Raw genomic sequence first — 20,595 nt, 5'->3', positions numbered from 1 at the left:
AAATGGTGCAATTATTATTTGTGTAATATAAATCAGTCAATTTTTGCCACGATGTGTAATAAAATTTTAAATTTTATATTGAGGTATAATTACAAAAAAAAAAAGCATAATTACAATAATTAGCAAAATTCATATAAATGTAATTAAAAAAAATAAGGAATGAAAGAAATAATAAATTAAAGTAGAATAAATTAATATTATTACAATAATTAGCATTTTCTGTCATTTTCATGATTCACTTTTTCCCCAAATTGGAAGAAAACGGATGAATTTTTTAAAATAAAATTTATAATCCAACAAAATAGAAGTAGAATAAATTAATATTATTTATAAAATAATTTTTCTTCCCAGTCTTCTTTTAATCCAAACAAGGGGGAGAAAATAATATTCACCCTATATTTTCTTTTCTCTTTTACATGCTTCCCAAAAATATTGTAAAAAGGAAGTTATTTGGATTGAAGGCCAAATTGGCCTTTCAAGTTTTCAAAAGGTTTAACTAGTCCTTAGATATTTTGTCTTGTGACAGCCCAAGAGGACAGATGAATTAGATTAATTAAAAAATTTAAAAAGGATTGACAAAATTACGAGGTAATTAACAAATCATCAATGATACTATAATTAACAAATTAAACATTTTACAAAGTTTATTCTATTAATTGAAACTGAAACAGGCAAAGAGAGGAGAAGAACACAAGCAATATATAAACAGAATTTCAGAATTATATAAGAGAGCAAAAATAGCGTTTAATTATTGAATTGCTGGCAAGAAATAACAGATGCAAATCAAACAATTACAAAACAATCAGTAACATGAAATAAAGAATAAAATTAATTATTATAGCTTATATAAAGATTCAGTTTGTAAAACAACAACAGAAATTAAACAAAATATTTTTATTTAAAAGAAAATGTAGTCACGATTATAGCAGCCAGATTAGCAGTCAACTGCAAACTGAAGTTTCAGAACTAAGAAAAGATAAACAAAAAGTTCAGGTTATATCAAGAGTGAGGAAACAACTTCTGACCTCAAAAATTAACACGAGCAGAGAAAACTAAATTTATAAATAGAGTTTACGCAACCAAAAAATTTAATTACATTTAAAGTTTTTAAAAAAATAAAATCATATAGCAAAATTTGATATGAACTAATGTTGTAGAAAATTGTATTGCAAGAAGGACACAATATGAGGAAAACAGCAACAGTTTCAGCATTTATGGAAAATTCAAATATAAACACAACTGGTATCGAAAATCTCAGCAATAACAGTATTAGTGAGATTTTCATTTTAAGATAGACGTGTAAATATGCAGTATATAAGAAAACAACAGATTGATATCTTAAGGAGCACTATACGCACCATAATAGGTTACAGATCATCAATTTGACTAATTTCCCTAAAAAACAATTGCGGAGATCAAATAAACAGGATGTCTGATTTAAAAAGAAATAAGAGTGCTTCGTAGTCTATGATTTTGAGAACAAAATAAGACTAAAAGGAATTAAACCAGCTGATAATTTTTTGTTATTACAAAAAGAATGCAAGAATTTATATGTGTTTAATTAGAATTTCAGAATCACAATAAGGCTCCGTTTGCTTTGGAAAATAACTTGCTGAAAATAACTTACTAGAAAATATTTTCCATGGAAAATATTTTTCAGGAAATACCTTATTTTCCAACGTGTGACTATTACATGAAAAATAACTTGGAAAATATTTTTCACCATCTGATAGAACATTAAAAACTTTTTCCTTTTAAAACAATGTTACAATGCAATGCATAAATCACTTATGTTGATGGAGTTACAGCTAAAGAAGGGAAACCGGCCTTTGATACAATATTAGCTATTAAAGAAGGGGAAAAAAAGGCCCAAAATTATGTGGCAGATAGCTTACAAGACAAACTAAGCATATGACCAAACCACCAGAATTAACCGAGCCAGTGATCAAGAAGTGACTGTAATTAAAATAGGAGCAGAGTATTTTTGCAATTCTCTAATTCCTTACATTCCTTTCCAAACAGTGGCCAATTGGGCAACCCAAAAGACAAGAAAACAACCAAATTCTAACCGGGAAGTCCCTAACCAACGCAAATATTGGGAATATGAAGATTCTTTAATAAATTTAGGTAAAAGGAAAGATTGCCTCACCACCAATCCATGTTTCAATTCCATAAGAATTATATTTGCAACAACAACTGTGGCAATTCCTTGCCACCAAGCCATTCCAAGGTCAACAAGACTACCTACTAAATAATATGATGGTACCCCCCCCCCCCCCCCCCCAAAAAAAAAAAAAAAAAAACAAGACCAACCAAGCTACTACACAGATTTTCACAAACAATTCCTGGGATATGTAATCAGACACTCAAGCTATATTAAGGAACATACGTAAATATTCATAAAGTTTGATATTCAAAGTGTGAAGGCATCATGATGCAAATAACCTAAGTTACCAAGAACCCACACAACTAATGTTGATTGCAGTGCAATTAAAAGAGCACGAAAATTGAACTTGGTGATGGCAAACTTAGTAATCACAACAACCAAACTTGAACCCCTCTTGGTTAATTGCTTTGTGGAATCAACTCTAATCTAGAAATAGACTTGGGTTAATCAAGGTGGTCCATGAAAAGAGGCTAAGAGAAATCAATTGAAGAACATAGACTCAATTGATTAAACTGCTGATTAAAGTTGGAAAGAAATACTTGACTTTTAAAATGAAAATTAAAGATTAAAAAAGGCAAATGAAATTAATCAAGACTTTGAAGAGAGAGAGAGGGAGGAATCACAGATTCTACAAGGAAATAAAAATACCATGACTCAATAATGGGGAAAAGGCTCAATATCCAACTTTAACAAAAAAAAAAAAAAAACAAGCAAATTAATAAGATACAGATAAAAGGAAAGGACTAAATTAAATAAACAACTTATTTAAATAGTGAATTTAACGAATTAATCTAATAATTTTACCTACATATCCAACTGCTATGACTAGTCCAAATTCTACCGAAATTTCGGCAGCACCTCCCTTAAAAATAGGACTACTTGCCTGTTTAAATATCACAATAACATTGAATATTTTTCAATCAACACACATAGTCCATCCATCTGCAATACTTATCAATACATTCCCATCCGCCATAATCATTATTCATTCTTCTTAATCATTTGCCTAATTATTTTGCTCAATTCAAATCAATACCAACTAAACATCACATTCATAGTCTATCCAAAAAGCTATATAATCACAATAACAAAATAAACAAACGATAAATAGTTCATTCCCTTTTATTATGAACAGTTTACTAACAATATCCCATCATTGTACCAAAAGCATCCAAGATCAACTCATCCACAATTGTACCATAGGTTAATACATTCTTTAACTAACAACTAAATTGCAAATTAATAAAAGATAGCCAAGTGCTTGTTATTGATTCATGATTTACACTTAGAGATGATAAGGTCCAATATTATAATCATATAGAACTAAAAATTCCTTAACTTTAATTCACAACAATAATCAATTCTAGTTAATCTAAATTATCAATAATCTAATTGACTGACCAAGTCTTTCTAAGGTCACGCTAACTACTGCTTTACATAGCGATTTAGGTATTTAATTAAGTCGAATAGTGATTTTAATTACATATTCATAATCTACGACCTAATTCCTACATTCTGAGTTTAGGGATTTCCCGGTCACCGGAAATCGTCGCCGTCCACCGCAATCACCGCCATCCATGGTGGCCGGGGAGTAGCAGTACCGGATTTCACGTTTCTCTACACCAAGTTGTTTCAAATTTCATGAAGCTTACAAATCCCTTATCAATTTCCATAATTCATGCCATAATCTGATATAATCACTAATTTCTAACAATTGAATCTTAAGTTCAAGTTCTCCTAAAACCTCCAATTAATTCACAAACTTCAAGACCTAATATTTCAAAGTCCTTCAATTCCTAAGCCCAAATCCAAATTAATTTAAAGAATACTGAATAGAAGTAGAAGTGGCTAGAGTTCGATTTACCTTAGTGAAAGAAACCATCAAAAAGAGTTTGGCTTATCGGAAAATCGAAGAAGGGAAGCTGTCTAATCCACACAGCTTCGTTTTGCGCTAATGGAGGTATGTTCGGTGAGGAGGCAAGAGTCAGCGACGAGAGGAGCATCCCGATACCAGTCTTGCCGATTGGGACTCGCCGGATGTCGGAAAAGCGAGTCGGAGGGGGCTAGCGGCGCCACATGAGAGAGAGAGAGAACGCGTCGATTCATCTTAGTCAAGCTCCATCCGGCGAAAGGGAGGTCGGAACTGAGGTCGCCGGCATCCAGGGAGTTGATCGCCGCCTAGCTTCGCCGGTTTGGTGGCCGGAAAACTGATCGGGAAAGGGAAGGGGGACATCGCTTAAAAATCTAAATATATAGATAATATTTAGTTTTAGAATGTTACTTTAATAACACAATGCTACAAAAGGGGTTTTGTTTTATTTTTTTAATAGAAAAGTCCTATAACAATAAATACACCTTTTGATATAAGAAAAATAACTAATTTTAATTTTAATTAATTAATTTTTTTATATATAATTTTATTCATCCTTCTCATCTAGCTCCACAAGGAAAATTTTAGATTTTTAATTTTTTTTTTTTTTTATGAAAATTGAATTTCATAGAATAGAAGAAGTGGCCATCTCAGCCATTACAAGCGACACAAAAATTTTAGATTTTTAATTTGATTAATTTAGAAAGTTTTGAAAATAAAATTACGAGGATATCACACTTTTTTAATATTTTATTTAATTTTAAACTTTATTTTTGATATTTGTTAAGTTGCCCCTAGAAAATAAGGGAGGATGAAAAATATTGGAGAAAAAATAAAGAGAAAAAAATGTAAAAGATTTTTTTTTATGTTTAAATTAGTTTGCAATTATATGTGTCACGACCCGACTCCGTGGGCCGGACCGGCACTAGGGCCCAGGTAAGCATAAGGCCCCCGAGGCCCGTAGTAAGCCTAATTACTCAACTTATACGTTCCATGCCATTTATAAAAAGTAACGCATATGACAAGGCCCAATTTAAATGCACAACCCGATAACTGCGGAGTTCAATAATATTCTGATAATAGAGTAATTTATACATCCAAAATTAAATAACAGAAATATAAAGTTTACATTTATAACTCTGCGGAGAAGATTGCAGAGTTTCCGTTGGATCAGCAACTTCCTACTACCTGAGAAGTTTAGAGAGAAGGGGGTGAGTTTTGCAACTCAGTGAATAATAATAAATAATACACACCACATACAGTCATGCAAAATGCGCCCTAATATACTGAATGATCACACAACAATCAATCATATAGCATAACATCAGCACCCACAAACAATATCACCTTCAAATAATCACATCACGTGGAAATTAGTCAGTGGAGTCACCGTACCCCCGATGAGCCGTCCTCCCACATGGCTCATCCTCTCACATGTGCACCAGGGAGCCGATCCCCCATACTGGCCGACCGGTCTAATCCTCACTTGACCAGCCCTCTCATTGTTTTTCTATCCTCTCTTTTCTTTTTCATACCAACAGGAGGCAACCCGGTGGTCTCCATCCAATCTAGATCATCAAGCGCTCACAACAGGAGGCCACCCTGCGGGCTGCGATCAAATCTAGACTGTCCGGTGCGCAACGACGAGAAGCCAACCCGTGGTTAACGGTAACGGTAGGTGCACACGGGGGCGCCGATCTCCCATTTACCCGGCTAACGGTAATCATATTGGATCCATATAACGGTACGGTCTCACAGTCCCATGGTGACCTACTTCATCCCAATTCCACACAAACAAATCACAATATATGCACAGCACAATCATTCAAACAATTCTATCAACGTATTGCACCAAATTCATCCAAATACGTAATTATACAATATAAAATGCATATGAGTTTAATATAAAAATATATAAGATTTGTAACAAAAATGCTATGCAAATGCATGTTGGTCTGCATTATTTATTATTACTCACAGTGATGGAGAGCGAAGTTCTAGCTCTGATGTTGTCCTGGAGGAGCACTAGATGGACCCGGACGATCTAAGCAAAGTAAGAACGACACAAAAGAAAATAATTCTATCAGACAATATTTCTTTACTACTCTAAGAATTTTATTTTATATTCTACATTTTTTTTTTCTACATAAATAAATCTCGATATTTAATTTCTTTTCTGTACTAAAATTTTTTATTTTTCTATCTAACTCTATTTTATTTGTTTTCGTCTGAAATATACTTTATTTACTATTTTATTTTCTACCAAGATTTATTTTATTTTCTACCAAAATTTCGGCAGCATCTCCCCTAAAAGTTGGACTATCCACCTGTTACAATATCAACAATATATCTAATATTTCCAACCACACAGCCCATCCATCGGGCAATCAATCAATTAAATTTTTCATCCTCCATCAATTTAATTTTTTCCCGTCCTCCACATTTATCCACATCAACTATATTAATTTTTCTTTAATTCCATAAATCATAATTTCCCAACAATTTTATTTATTACCAGAATTTAATTTTAATTAATCAAATATATTTTTATTAATCGACTCATCAACACTAAATTAAATTAATTCAACTAATCAAATTTGCTAAATTAAATTAACTAATCAAGATTACTAAAATTAATTTAATTAACTAAAATTACTAAGTTAAATTATACCCAAATTACTAAAATAAATTCTGAGAATTAGCAAGAATTGCTCTATACCCCAAGTATAATTTTTGTTGAATTTTGCTAGATCGGAAAGGCTTACGCGTGCTAGATCGGAGCTACGCGCATCGGAACTGCGAGCAAGTGGCGCGATCTACTGGCGCGATCTACTGGACAGCAAGGATGGTGGCGCGATGAACTCGAGGAGCTGTGGCGCTGCGATCTGGCTGAGGATGAAGCGCTGCTGCAGGTGGAGCCGCTGGCTGTGGCGCGCGGAGGAGCGGCGAGGCGGTGCTGTGCGCGATGGAGGCGGTGCGACTGGCTGTGGATCGCGCCTCTGCTGTTGCTGGCTGAGGTCGACGCAGGCGCAGTCACAGCAAGAAAGAAGAAGAGAGGAAGAAGAAAAGGGAAAGAAAGAAAGAAAGAAAGAAAGAAAGAAAGAAGAAGAAGAAGAAGAGGAAGGAGGAGGCGCTGCTGTGATGGTGAGGAGTAGAGAGGTGCAGCGCTGGAAAAAAAAAGAAAGGGAATTTTGGGTCGAACCGGTTCGATTCGGTTCGATTCGACCCAAATCTTTGATTTTCGATTGGTTTTTGACTTTTTCAATCGGTTTTCGGTTCGGTTTCTCACAGTGTTCGCATTAAAATATTAAAATAAATTTCCAAGCTGTCGGTTTATTAAATTTAATTGGAAAATCTTTGAAAATAAAAATTCGAGTTGTTTCAATACGTGACATAACAATTATTGTTATTAAAGTTGGGATGATATTCCCCATTTTTTGTTGGAACTCTATCCTTTAAGTTAATGAGTTATTATTTTCCTTTCAAAAAAAAACTATTGTTATTGAATTATGCTAAAATGTTACTAATTTGCCATCTAAAAACTTTTTATTAATAATAATAAGTAATCATATATTTAATCATAAATTATTGATTATTTAAAATTTTAAAAATTATTAATTTGATTTTTATATACCTCAAGTACTTATATGTTACTTAATAACTATTATTATTGAATTGTATTATGCTAAAATGTTGCTAATTTGCAATCTAAAAGTCTTTTATTAATAATAATAAGTAATCCTATATTTAATTATAAATAGTTGATTATTTAGAATTTAAAAAACTATTAATTTGATTTTAGAAACGTTGCTTACCTTAACGAATACTTCATTTGCTTCAAGCTTCAACCACCAAACCTTTTCTCTCTATTTCTTTTACTCAAAATCCTAATAAAAATAACTATTATTCGCTATGCATAAAATTAGTTCAAATAGATTAAAAGTATTTATTGTTTTAAATAAATTATGGTACTTTTTCATTTATTGGATGTGAAATGAGCTGAAATTAAAAATGCTTGTAAATTATGTATTAGAAATAACTCTCCTCTCCTTTTAACAGCTGTGATGAAATTCTTGTAGATAAAGTCGAAGAAGACTCAAATTAGAAATTGTTCAAAAAATATTATATTTTTAATTTCAACTAATATGGAAAATATAGAATATTATTTTGTCAAATAACTATTTCATATTTAAAATTGAACTAAATAATTATTTTATTCTCATCTTATTTCTTAAATTAATAAGGCTTTAGTTTCACCTTTTATGCCTCAGGTTTTTTTATCTGTTTTTCATATAATAGATCTATTTTTTTTATTATTATTATTGTTTTGTTTTCATATTTAGAGTTTTTTTTATCCCTTTTTATTAGGATTTATTACTAAATAAAAATATAATATTTGATTTTATTTGGTTGGAGGCTTTAAATCTTAATTTGCAGGTGTAAATCTTCTATTAATGGAGTCTGGTAGTGCAAAATATTTCTCTATTGATGCTATTAACGCATGGTGGGTGGAAACTCATCCATTTTCATCATATGTTGCAAATTATTAGAAAAGCAATCCAAGTATAAAAGATTTAGAGAAGTTACTTTTTAGTTGTCTAAATTAATGAAGGGATTAATTGCTACTATGAAAATTCATATCTTTTTGTCACTATCAACTCTAAGCGAAAATATCTAATGTTATCTTTTTTTTAACTTTAATTTCATTATTCGAAAGAATTCATATTTTATTTCTTTCGTTAAGGGATCAACCAACTCTATTAGCTACTAACAGTAAAATTTTATATATGGTCTATATGGGTATTTGTAATTGTTGATATTATTATTAATGAATTACATTTAAAAAAAAAAAGAAATATTTATTTTTAAGTTCTAACCTTTTGCTAATATTATAAAGGATTATACTTGCCTAAAACGGATCCATGACCCACTAATTTACAAAATCAATAAAAATTTGATGTTTTTAAAAATTATTTCCATTTTATCTTTTTTTTTTTTTTTACCCACTAGACAAGTTAATCCCATAGAGACATGTGGCTTTCGTCCTACAACATGTGTATTTCTATTATCCTATATCCAATAAACATAATTTGATGAAATTTGAAAGTTATATGTAAGATTCATGAATGTTTTCATTTACTCGTCAACTGCTTGAATGTAATAAGTTTATGGATCACATTTTATACCCCTCTTCAGCAAGTTTGGTGTTCGACTTCACTATTATTAGTTAGAAAAAACATAGAGAAGACACTAATAACTTCAATAGAGCATTATAATAGAGCTTTTCGGGTCAACTTATGCATAACAATGATCAAGTCTCTTCTCTGAATGATTTTAAGAATGCATTTTCTTATGATCATGATATTTTTCTTTTTTTTCTTTATATTTGATACATAAATTAAATTGAGCTCACGATCATAATTTTTTTTTTTTTTTTTTTTTTTTTTTGAAAAAGGAGGGTCAAAATATAGTATATACTGTAATTTAATGGTGAGGTAATGTCGTTAATTATGCAAGTGTTAACAAAGACTCACTTTATATATTCTTTGTGATAAACAAAAGTTAATAAAATCCAAGCCAAAGAATAAAGAAAAAAAAAAAAAACAAAAAAGCAACAAGAAGCTAGCTTAGAATCAAAGTTAAATAGTACCATATTAGACAAATCTCTTTTTCCCCACTTGAAAACATGGAATTATGGAGAGGCTTCACCTCGATTGTTATATATATCATTAACCAATGTCAAATATATATACTTATAGCAAGTATATAAACTCACAATCTTACAAACCGATACCAACAATGAAAGGAAGATCTTTGCAATAGTCATGAAGAAGAAGAAACCAAAATATTCTCTTCTATTTTTCTCTATTAAATTACAGATTTAGAGGGAAATGTGAAGCTATATAAATCCATATATTTAGTAAATATGTTGAGAAATAATAATTGTTATATATATAGTGAAGTTGCAATCAAATTAGGGATGTCATGGGAATATTGCAACTTCCTATCTCCATTCCTGCAAATCTCCAACTTCAAGCAAAGCTCTCCGATGTCAAATCAGGTTATTTTTGTCGAAAATGTTTATCAAATTCATTTCCTTCTTCATCTTCTCCATGAAACTTGTTCATGTCTAATTCCCAGCAACCTCAGTATTCCCACATCACTATCTCCTCCAACAAATCAGGTTAATTTTTCTCTACACACATTATTTAGTGCTAGCTTCTTTCTTTTTGTTATAATTAATTTCCCTCCAATAGGTTTCAGATTTCTAATCTTACAACTCTAGAGATGGCTTCAAATAACTATATATATCTGAATAATGTTTGAGTGTTGCAGCCATTGTATTTGGAGATGGATCAGAATCAAGGCTTTATCCATTAACAAAGAGAAGATCAAAAGGGGCAATTCCTTTAGCAGCAAATTACAGGCTAATTGATTCAGTAGTGAGCAACCGTATTAACAGTAACATTAACAAGATTTATGCCATTACACAATTCAACTCTACTTCCCTTAAATCTCACCTCTCAAGAGCTTATAATGGATTAGGCCTTGGAAAAGAAGGTTTCCTCCAAATTATTGCAGCTTATTAGAGTCCGGAAGACCAAGGCTGGTTTCAGTTCTAAAAATGCCTGCTAGATTTTCTCAAACCATAGATTGTTAAGTTTTAAATATTGCAAAAGCATCTAAAAAAAGCAATTTTGAACAGATACTTGCCCACAAATAAGGTATTTGTCTCATAATGTAATCTAAAGTTAAATTGCTAACATTTCTCTTTTCCTTTAAAGTTTGATATGAATGAATGTAATATAATCTACAGCTCTACTAGTTGATGCTTTACATGAACTTTTTCTTTCTTTCTTTTTCCTCTTCTGTCAGGGAACTGCTGATGCTATGAGAAGATGCTTGTGGGTGATGAAAGAATTTCTGGTATCAAAGTTTTTGATTCTTCATGGTCACTATTTGTACAAAATGGACTACAAGAAACTGATAGAAGCTCACAGGAGTAGTCAGGCTGATATAACAGTTGCAGCTTTAGGTTATACGAGAAAACTAGACTCAGGTTTTGGCCTTTTGACAGTAAATTCATCAAATGAAGTTCCAAAGTTTAGTTTCAATTCAGAAAAAGAGCCAAGAACAGTTATCTCAGTAAGAATTTTTTACATAGTTTCCTAAATATTGTTCTTAAAATCAAAACTTATATCATAAGAATATTTTATCTTCTAATTGCAAGTAAAAAGCTCAAGAAAGTTAAAATTTTCCAATTATAGCAAGTTTTCGAGCATGGAGATTTTATCTTGTTAATAGAGAGATTATGACAAAGCTTTTAAACAACTATTTTCCTGATAAAAAAGACTTTGGAACTAAAGTAATACCTGGTGCAATATCTGCTGGAATGAAGGTAACTTTCTTTTCTTTTTTTTTTTTTTGTTTTTGATAAATAGTATAACATACCTGAATTTTACCATAATTACCAAAATGATCCTCCCTATTTTAAAATTACCATTTTGTCCCTGAGAATAATATATAAACATACAAAAAACTTTAGATTTTATTTCTAATATTATGAAAATTTATTACACTTTAATCATTCATCCATAAAATTTTAAAATACAATTGTACTTGATGAGTTTTTAAGCTATTATAATTATGAAACATTTTATTCTAAAAAATATTTACGCGTTTTATGTTGTCCTGTTAAAATATTTACGCATTTCTTATTGTCCTTCTCGATGTTTATAAAGTTCCAAAACGTCAAGACAAAAGCTGGAAGGGGTAGTAATAAAGAGAGTCATGTTAAAAGACAATAAGAAACTGTGAGTAGTGTTAGATAATTCGTATCATCCACCTGCATTTGCACCCATGCATATACGGCTAAATGCTAAACTTGCATTACTTATTAAATTGTTATTTTATGTTGCATTATTTGTTGCTATTGGAAATGGTTTGATTAGTTGTTATGTGCTTTATGTATGCTTTGCTTGTGTGGAATTGAAATGAAGTGGGTCACCGTTGTGTTTGTGAGGGCGATGTATGATACCATCGGCCATGTATGGGGAGATCGGCACCCCCGTGTGCATCTGATGAAATATGATGTGGAAAACCACAGGGTGACCTCCTGTTGATATGGAAAAGAAAAGAGAGCATACAAAAAATGAAAGGGCTGGTCAAGTGAGGTTGAGACCGGTCGGCCATGTATGCAAATCGGCTCCCTGGTGCACACGTGATGAGAGGGCGGGCCATGTGTGAAGATAGCTCATCAGGTGTTTTGGTGACGCCATTGACCAATTTCCACGTGATGTGATTATGTGAATGTGTTATTTTTTTTATTATTTTTTTTTGTGATCGTTGTTGTTATGTCATTTGTGTGATCAACTGCATGATCATATAACTAGTCGGATGACTAGATTAATTTATTTATGCATTTGTGTGATTGTGTGGGGGTGAGAGGGTTAACTAACCTACTCACTTAGTTTAGGCGCTCATTCCTGCCTTAATTTTTTTTTTTTTTTCAGGTTACAAGTTTTCCAATATCTCGTGATTCTTTGCCACCTGACATCTAGAGGAAATGTTAAAAACGAAACCTTAATTAGTTTTGTTTAGTGTAATGAAATAAAGTTTTAAATTCTTAGATTGTTCTGCAATTATTGTAGTCATGTCTAATAAAATTTAGAAATTATTGATGTATTACTTATTAAATTTTCTATCATGTAATATATTAATACGGGCCTAGAGAACTATTATTTATATTAATTTATGATATTTAAAAGTTCATGAAATTGGGCCTGAGGCCATTTTATTGAAAAGGAAGTTCGTTTGGTATATTATTGGCTTACTACAGGCTTTGGTGGCATTAAGCCTACCCAGGTCCTAGTGCCGGGCCGGCCCTAGGTAATGAGTTGTGACAATATATTTTGTCAAAATTAACTACTCTATCCCTTTATTTTTTAAAATAGACTACTTTGACCCTATATTTTAGTGCCATTAAATAACATAGCCCTTTTGTCCAGTTTTTTAAATTTTAGATGTAATTGCATGGGAAAGACAGAAAAATCATCTCTACATGGTTCATCAGATGAAGCTTATTTGATATTGCTTGCACTACTTCTTCATAAAAATCAATTGGGTGAGGCTTATAAGATAAGTACATGGTTAAAGAAGATCGATTATTCTCTATTTTAGGGAATTTCCTGTGAAGGGTTCTTGTTTTACCTAGATGATATTGAAGAAAATGAGTGATTTTACGAGAAGAAGGAGAATAGGAGAACCCATTGTTATTGATGAATGGCAACGATGGATTTATGTATAAATGCAAAGTTTGTTGGGTTTTGGTCTTTCACCTTTTGGAGACAGTAAGTTTGGATGCTTAATGGGTTTGGAAAAATGCTCAATTTGCCCCTTAAACTTGGGCTGGTATTCAAAATGAACAAAACTCAACTTTTTTGTCAAAAATCCAAACAACTTACGTAAAATGACTTAATAAACCCATTTTTCACCTTGGGTCAGCACAATAATTATAGGAAATTTCTTGGTTTTTTTGATAAATTAGTATAACGTACCTGAATTTTACCATAATTACCACAATGATCCTCACTATTTTAAAATTACCATTCTGTCCCTGAGAATAATATATAGACATCCAAAAAACTTTAGATCTTATTTCTAAAATTATGAAATTTTATTACACTTTAATCATTCATCCATAAAATTTAAGCGACTATTTCCTATAAAAAAACAAACAATCTTTTCTCCCATGTTCACAACTTAATTTTATAAATTGATAATAAAATAAGCCAATTATCTTTCAACGCATGCCACAAAAACAGAAAAGAGGAAATATAATAAAATAAGCCATTTAAATTTAGATTTGCAATCCCTGTCTCGTTCATGGAAATAAAAAATTGAAACAAGAAAAGTTATTTTCAACTGGCTACTTCAAAATTTACAATATTGTGATTAGTCTTTACCAATCATTCTTCTTCCTCATTAATAGAATATAAATATTTATCAGGGACTTAATAGTAATTTGTATATAAGAGCTAATTATATTTTGGATAGAATCAGAATATGATTAGGATTCCTATTCTTTCACGAATACGTATCCAATAAGGATTCCAACTACAATTCTAATCAAGGTCTTTCTATCTCTGTGTAAAGAGGATCAAACTTCCGACTTAGGTATGCAATCTCTACACAATCTCTACGCAATAGACAATACATTATTTTATTCAATTACAACTATTTATTATTCTTTTACTGATTTAAGCATCGGAGTGGTTTCAGGCCTAAGGCCTCTCTTTTCACTCATTTTTTCGTCCATGTCTTGTAGATTTCTATATGGGCGCTATGGATGGATTTTTTCTGAATCTATCACTTGTCATTCCCGACTAATTGTTTCAGTAAGATAATGGAGATAGGTTCAATTGGCTAGGAATCTTTGAATATGACAGCAGGCTGATAGAGAAGACGTCCACTTTGATTGAGAGAGATGAGATGTTGGGTGTAATTTTATGTTCAAAACGCTGTGTTTAGGGATAGTAGGATCCTTGGGTTAAGATAACCCCGAGTGGTTAGTTAGGACCCACAAAATTATTTTTTTTTATTGCAAATCCTCACCCTAATCCTATTTAGGGTGTTAGTAAATCAAAGTTTTAAATGAGGGTGTCAAGGAACAAAGTTCATTTTAGGGTAATTTTGCTACATGTTAAAAAGTTTGGGGAATTTTTATACCTTAAGTCGGGTAGCGGATTCTCGAGTCCTTGAATATGAACTGATCCAAATTCGATATGATTAATTCGACCCGTTCCAAATCTATTTATATACTACCCAATCTCGTCAAAATCAGATCGGATGCCAATTTATCGAGTAAAATTGTCATCCCTAGCCCAAATAATTAAATATCATAACAAAATTACTATGATCTGTATCAAATGACACAAATATTACAGGTAAATTCTAATTCTGATCGGTGGCCGCCAAAGAAAAAAAAAAGAAAGAGAAATATCATTTACCATTATTGTTTTGCACTAAATGAATTAAAAGATTCAATTTTTGGAGGAAGAGAATAAAACAATAAATTTTAAAAAAGAAGGAAATAATTTATTTAAAGGTTTGGTTGAATTCAAAATTTAAAAGTAGTCTTAATCTTTTTCAATGCTGAAAAAATTGATAACGTCACATGACAAGCTATGCCAAAACAGAGACCATTGCCATGAATGACAGTCAAAAAATCTCTTATTTTCTACTCCTTGACTCCCTTCCCACTTCCTAAGGTCAAATTCATTTAATTTCCATTTTTAAATTTAGGCCTTGTTTGTTTACAGAAAATAAGTTGGTGTAAATACTTTTCATAATTTACAATTTTTTTGGGATTAAAGAAAATTATAAGTGGAAAACACGGTAAAATAACTTTTCATTCATTGGACGGTGAAACATCTTACAACTCCAAAATTGCGGACCACTACACTACCTCCACGAGACTTCAACGAGTTTGCATCTCATACTCAATCACGAAAGCCACCAGCATTATTGCCATCTCCAAGTCGACGACCGCCACCAGCAGTATTGTTCGTATTCTCCGGTGAAGTTATCTAGCTCAAACAACGACCATTATTGCCCATCTCCAAGTCCACAACGGCCACCAGTATTGTTAGTCTTCTCCGGCAACGTCATCTAGCTAAAACAAGTAAGGGTTTCTGCTATTTTTTAGGTTCCAATAATTTCTAGGAACAAATAAATGAAAATTTGAAATTGATGGATTTTTTAGATATTTGAAAACTCTACTTGTTATTATTGAATTATTGTTATGTTTTGGTAATTTCTTGTATTAATTTTGTTGGATTTTTGTTAATTGTTATTAAAGTTGGATATAAGCCGAGAGATATTGCAGACCTTCTATTGTTTTTCAGGACCCTTTAGCTCCGCATTCCATCATGGCACCAAGTTTACCAAGTATTTAGTAATACTTACCGAGTTTAGACCGAACAATGAGTTTAGACCTTCTATTTAGTAAAGATTACAAGTACTATATTATTCAAGTGGAATTAGATATAGTGAAATATTTGTTGCCTGCTTTAAATTACTCCATGCCTTTCTCTATACATATATATGCGAAAATAATATGTCACTAAGTAGGTGCATGGTCTGGCATATTCTGTTAGGATTAATTCAAAATAATATTATGAAAAATCTGTTGAGATTTCAATTTTATTTAGTGCAGATATTCTTCATAGAATTTGATATTCTTGTTATTAGGATTGAAGATTTTTAGGAGTATTTTTAGATCTTCTTTGAGTCACTTGTAAGGCACATTCTTTTGTTAATTCAATGAAGTGCAAAATGAAGTGCTAAACATTGTTAATCATCTTGTGCATTTCCATTTTTTCTTCCAAAATTTCAACATGGTATTAGAGCCTTCCTTGGGTACCCTGGTATCAGAGCCTGTCTGTTAAATGGCCACAAACACTTTTCCATTTCCTTCCCTAAAAATCTCAACATGGATTAAAGAAATCCCTCCATTGCCATCCAATCCAACTATGGTTCAAATTAAGAATCATAGCGAAGAAAAAGCCAAAAAATTCAAAGCAAAAACCTGCCTTCATATTCAAAAAGATTGCAAGTATAAAAATCAATCAAATTTTGTGCAAGAGGAAGGAACTCTTCTTTGAGTATTGGAGAGAAGTGCTCCAAGAGAACATTGGAGAGATGTGCTCCAAAATAAAAGAAAGTGATGAGAAGTGCATCAATATTTGAAGAGAAGTGCTTCAAAAAAAAAAAAAAAATTGCTAGTTTGATGAGAAGTGCATCAATATTTGGTGAGAAGTGCATCAAAATGATGAGTTGGAGAGAGGTGCTTCAACAAAGTTAATTGAAGAGAAGTGCTTCAAATGCTAGATTAAAAATTTTAATTGTTAATTATTGTAATAAAAATATTATGTTTGAATTAAGAGAGAATGTTAGGATTAATTCAAAATAATATTATGAAAAATCTGTTGAGATTTCAATTTTATTTAGTGCAGATATTCTGCATAGAATTTGATATTCTTGTTATTAGGATTGAAGATTTTTAGGAGTATTTTTAGATCTTCTTTGATTCACTTGTAAGCCTATAAATAGACATATTCTTTTGTTAATTTAGAGAAGTAAAAAACATGAAGTGCTAAACATCGTTAATCATCTTGTGCATTTCCATTTTTTCTTCCAAAATTTCAACATATTCAGCATTTCCTTTCTGTCATGTCTATATCCTTATGACAAAACACCTGAGCAAGCCATATCATTTTGCAGCAGTAAAGCACAGAACTCTTTAAAAAAGAAAGAAAAAAAGTAATAGTGACATTTTTGTGTTATTTGATTTACTTTTCTTGGGAGCATCAATGGCAGTGTTTGGTGTTGGGCTATGTATGAGATTGTGTATTTTATTTACTATGTTTTTGAAATGGAATGAAATAATGTACCCAAGAAAGTGTTGCCTCCTGGTACAATGGGTTGGTCAATATTTGGTGGGACTATTGAATTCCTCAAGTTTGGACCTGATTTCACAAAAAATCAAAGAGGAACGTATATTTTCTTTTTTTCTCTCTTTTTTTAAAATTAATTAATAACTAAAATTTTAGTTAATTTTCTTGGTGCACTTTCTTTTCTTGTTGGGGCTGATAATCAATTCTATTATTAGCTCACATTTGAGATGAGGTTTGGTATGTTCATGCCTGGCAAGCGTTTGCTATTTGAATAAGCAAATGCATGGAAGCATATGCACTTTTGATAATGTCTTAACTTATCAAACAAATGTCACAAATGAATTATCCATTGTGGTGATCAGTGGCTGGCTTTGAATACTTATGTTTGACCTATTTTGATGGTTTAGATCTATAAACAAACATGAAACATGAACAGTTATTTTTTTATGATTAAATTAGTTGTTTCTATTTTCTTATGAATATGCATATATTTATTAGATTTATATGGTGGAAAATTAAGTTTTTTTTTAATATTGTATCAAACCGGAAAATATGTCCCAAGTGATCTTTCATGTAACAGCCAAACATTGGAAAATAATGTATTTCCTTCAAAAATATTTTTACACGGTAAATATTTTCTAGTAACTTATCTTCTAAAAACAAACAGCGCCTTAGTTTTATTTTCTTTACAAAATCATATTGACTATGAAACACTGTTATTTTCTTTTTACATCAGATATCCTGTTTCATTTGATCTCTACAAGTTTTTTTTTTTTTTTTTTGGAAAATTATTCGAATAGACGATCTGTTAACCTGCTTTTGGTGTGTGTATTGTTCCTTGATATGTCAATATGCTGTTTCTTATGTACTGCATGTTTACTTATCTATCTTAAAATTTAATCTCACTATTCGACTGAGATTTTCAGTGACAAATTCAGTTTCTTCTGGTCCTGTTATATTTTGGATGTTGGAAGTTGTTTTTTTTTTATTCCTCTTGATATAACTTTAACTTTTTGCTTATATTTTCTTATTTCTGAAAGTTCTGTTTGTAGTTGCTGCTATTCTGGATGTTATAATCATGAGTACATTTTCATTTAAATAAAAATATTTTGCTTAATTTCTGTTGCTGTTTTACAAAACTGAATTTCTAAATAAGCTGTAACCTAAAACTCTCAAAATTTTAGGTTTTGTCAAAAGTAATTTTATTTCTATTGACGTCCATGCATGTATTTTTATAAGGTGTAAATTTTCGATGATTCAAGGATATCAGTATTTTAATAAAATGGTAATTTTGGGATTTTGCAATTTCTAGTTGTTAACGTGTAGGAATTTGATCTGGGATTTAATTTCTAATGTCTTCAACAACATATTGAAATCAACTTTAATCAATATTCTTGTTCCATATGAAAAGCGTCTCTTTTAAAGCACATGATTCAGCCGTCTCTGCACTTATAATAAAAGACTACGTGTTTGATTCTAGTGCTGTGGATGAAAGTGAGATATTTAAGGAAGCATTGAGATCTTCTGATCTTAAAAAGCATGGAAAAACAAGGATAACTCATAGTAGAAGAAAGAGTGTGTTAGAATCTTGTAATTATTGGAATATCTTGTGTGGGAGTTGGACCTCACAGCCACCGAAGATTAACTCCTCAGCTTTTAGCGATCCAGGACAAAAAATTTCTTCCCCGGGAACTTCACCGTCGACCGCCCGCCATCACAAGCTTCCTGGCTCCGACCCACACGCCGGCGCGTGAGCCCAATTCCGGTGATCTCTTCTTCAACAGCCACCTCTGACCGGTTCGCCTGAGTCCGGCCATCCCTTTTTCGGTCACCCTCTTCACTGTCCCTTTCTCTTTTCAAGCCTAAGGTACTCACAACCCTCTTTTTATCCACTGTCAGGTACAAAACTTGACAAAACTATCTTCCAGACTCAGAAATATGACTTAAACCACTCTTCTCTAATTCCCCTGTTATTACTACTGTGAAGCTTCTAGGCAGTAGCAATTATGTTTCTTGGTCTTCTTCTATTGAATTATGGTTTATGGGACAAGGGTTTGATGATCATTTAAGTAAAAATGCTGTTGATATTTTAGAAAAAGATAAGGCCACATGGTCTAAAATTGATGCACAATTGTTTAGTTTGGTGTGGCATTCTCTTGAGCCCAAACTACTTCCCTTATTTCAATCTTGCTAAACCTATTGTAAGGTCTAGACCAAAGCCAAGATACTATATACCAATGACATACAATGAATATACAAAGTTGTCTCTGATATTGTTAATTATGGCTAGTTATCTTGGACAAGTTGAGACATTACTTGATGAGTTTAATTTCATTGTGCCTTTTTCAAAAAGTATTGCTACACAAGAACAACAGAGGAATGAATTCTTCATGGTTTTGGCGCTCATAGGTCTTCGGCTTGATCTTAGCTCAGTTCGAGATCAAGTTCTGAGAGGTTCTGCCATTCCCACCTTGGAGGATATCTTTGCTCGTCTCTTTCGCATCTTTGTGACTCCAGTTTCACCACCTACTATTGAAGCATCTTTATTTGCGGTACAAAATAGTAGTCGCAAGTGGAAAGCTAACAAATCTAAACACTATACTCATTGTGACAAGCTTGGTCATACTTGGGAAAGTTGTTGGAAATTGCACGGTAAACCATCACATAATTTTACTAACGTAACTTAACATTTTCTTGTAGCTGTTTCCCTTTTCTTTTTTTTTTTTTCTTTTTTTCCTTGATTATTGATTGCTAAGAAGACAAAATCTTGTTCTTTTTTCTACTAAATTATTTTAAGTTCATTTTTTAGAATGCATTTCATTGAATTCCAGTTTAATTTCTTAATATTGTTTCTCATTTTTAGATCTTGAATTAGTAAGGGATTTCATAAAGTAAGTGTTTAAGCTGCATTAATGAGGTTAAATCGGTAATTTAACCATATTTGCTACGTTGGATAGCTGACAGGGATTAAAAGTCAATCATATAAGTAGACATGTAGGTATACGTGGGCCTCATTTCATTCTATTAGACAATCCGGCTGTCTACTTAATCAGGAGACACCAAATTGAAAAAAAAAAAAAATTTAGACATTCAATTGTTAC

General features: G+C 31.7%; 1 protein-coding gene, 1 long non-coding RNA gene and 1 pseudogene across 12 annotated transcripts in view; 2 read left to right on the top strand and 1 right to left on the bottom strand.

Moving 5' to 3' along the window:
• LOC105636387 (uncharacterized) overlaps window positions 1-7,201 on the bottom strand; it is an 89,424-nt gene extending 82,223 nt beyond the window's left edge. For 4 of the 11 annotated variants that reach the window (XR_016322274.1, XR_016322275.1, XR_016322267.1 and 1 more), the window contains exons 1-4: window positions 6,757-7,201; window positions 6,016-6,081; window positions 5,167-5,225; window positions 4,032-4,374 (exon numbers count right to left, since the gene is read on the bottom strand). The gene's annotated coding sequence lies outside the window, so the exon portion shown is untranslated. Of the gene's footprint in view, window positions 1-4,031; window positions 4,412-5,166; window positions 5,226-6,015; window positions 6,082-6,756 lie in introns of all 11 variants that reach the window. The other 7 variants (XR_016322276.1, XR_016322269.1, XR_016322268.1 and 4 more) reach the window with 6 other exon arrangements.
• A 2,757-nt stretch (window positions 7,202-9,958) lies between these two features.
• LOC105636392 (inactive glucose-1-phosphate adenylyltransferase small subunit 2, chloroplastic-like) lies at window positions 9,959-12,598 on the top strand (annotated as a pseudogene).
• A 2,802-nt stretch (window positions 12,599-15,400) lies between these two features.
• On the top strand, window positions 15,401-19,765 carry LOC110009754 (uncharacterized). The gene is made up of 2 exons (XR_002284628.3): window positions 15,401-15,720; window positions 18,975-19,765. It is a non-coding gene; the product is annotated as an uncharacterized LOC110009754 (long non-coding RNA).
• The last annotated feature ends 830 nt before the right edge of the window (window positions 19,766-20,595 follow it).

Source organism: Jatropha curcas, chromosome 8 (assembly GCF_041381405.1).
Source record: "Jatropha curcas cultivar XTBG-Jc1 chromosome 8, XTBG_Jcur_1.0, whole genome shotgun sequence".
NCBI lineage: Eukaryota > Viridiplantae > Streptophyta > Magnoliopsida > Malpighiales > Euphorbiaceae > Jatropha > Jatropha curcas.
This window is presented reverse-complemented; position numbering and strand designations above follow the sequence as displayed.